Source organism: Phyllostomus discolor, chromosome 10, assembly GCF_004126475.2.
Source record: "Phyllostomus discolor isolate MPI-MPIP mPhyDis1 chromosome 10, mPhyDis1.pri.v3, whole genome shotgun sequence".
In the NCBI taxonomy this organism is placed as follows: Eukaryota; Metazoa; Chordata; class Mammalia; order Chiroptera; family Phyllostomidae; genus Phyllostomus; species Phyllostomus discolor.
This window is the reverse complement of record NC_040912.2, coordinates 12,604,130-12,605,468: the sequence shown is the minus strand read 5'-3', so window position 1 is coordinate 12,605,468 and position 1,339 is coordinate 12,604,130. Positions and strand designations below refer to the sequence as shown.

Sequence of the window (1,339 nt, the reverse complement as noted above, 5' to 3'; positions counted from 1 at the left end):
GAGGAAGGACAAATTGCCTGGATTTACAATATTTTAAAATTGTGGGTTAACTAATAGAAGCTTTTTATTTAGGCATAGGCAAATGTAAGAGCACATTGTATAGCTACATTCTTATATGCATGCAAATGTCCCCAGTTGGTACCTGTATTTCTACTCCAGTACACACTGGGGCATATAAATTTGTACCCACAGTGGAACAAGGACTGTAAAAAAAGATGTCATAGTCATTAAAATAGAGTTGGAACCCTTCAGGGGAAGAAAAACATTTAATGTAAAAACACACACCAGTAATTTTTTCCCCAGGGGAGAGCGTGAACTCAGTCCCCACAATCACAAATTATGCAGTTGAGTTTCCCACATCTGGGGAAATTGCAGGGGTCAGCACACCCAGAGTATGATAGGTGAGCCTCGCCCTGGGAAAACTACCTTTGTGATCATGGTATCTGCCCTGCCAGGTGAGTATCACACATCAGTGAACTTATAAGAACTGGTGGAATTTTATGTAAGGTTAGTTACTTCAACAGGGGAATAGAGACCTATAATGAAGTAACTAATACCAACAGTGCCTTGTATACAATGCCTAGATGTCAGATAAGCACAACAGAAAAGGTGGCAAAATTAAATACTGAGAGAGCAAGGAAATTTACGCTCCTAGCCACATATGCGTCTACAAATCACATGTGGCTTGGCCAACCATGGGTAATTTTACAATTCCCAGAAGTGAGTAGACACTCATTGTTTAAAAATGAAACTGGCCTTGGCTGGTGTGGCTCAGTGGACTGAGCACCGGCCTGCAAACCAAAAGATTGCCTGTTCGATTCCCAGTCAGGGCACATGCCTGGATTGCAGGCCACATTCCCAGTAGGGGGCGCTCTAGAGGCAGTCATATATTATGTTTCTGTCCCTCTTTTTCTCCCTCCCTTCCCCTCTCTCTTAGATGCTGTGGTAGCCGACTTCCAAGAGAGCCCCCAAGGACTGTCTTCTGGCATTTGTGCCCTTAGGTAGTTCTCTCCCACATCGTATCAGCCTTGGTCTGTGTATCTGAAAGCATACAGTAGAAACGATGGTATGTCACCTCCAAGATAGGTTACAAAAGCCTGCTGTCATGGCTGGGGGAAGTTAAAACTACCAGAATGAGCCCCTGCCCTGGTGCCTGCTCCTGGGAAGCACTTGACAAACATTTGCTGCTTGAGTGCTTTTCCCGTAGTAGTTCATGTTCCAGGGGCTGAGAGTGCTGGGTTTTGATCTCTGTTGTCCCACAGCCCAGCTGAGAGATGTTGTCGACTTTAATCTGTGACTTCTTCAATTTAATCATCTGAAAGTTAGACACCTTGTTGTT

At 44.3% G+C, this 1,339-nt stretch overlaps 1 non-coding gene across 1 annotated transcript; it reads right to left on the bottom strand.

Moving 5' to 3' along the window:
- Window positions 1–301: 301 nt before the first annotated feature.
- Window positions 302–463, bottom strand: LOC114508282. Its single transcript, XR_003685525.1, has one exon. It is a non-coding gene; the product is annotated as a U1 spliceosomal RNA (small nuclear RNA).
- Window positions 464–1,339: the final 876 nt, after the last annotated feature.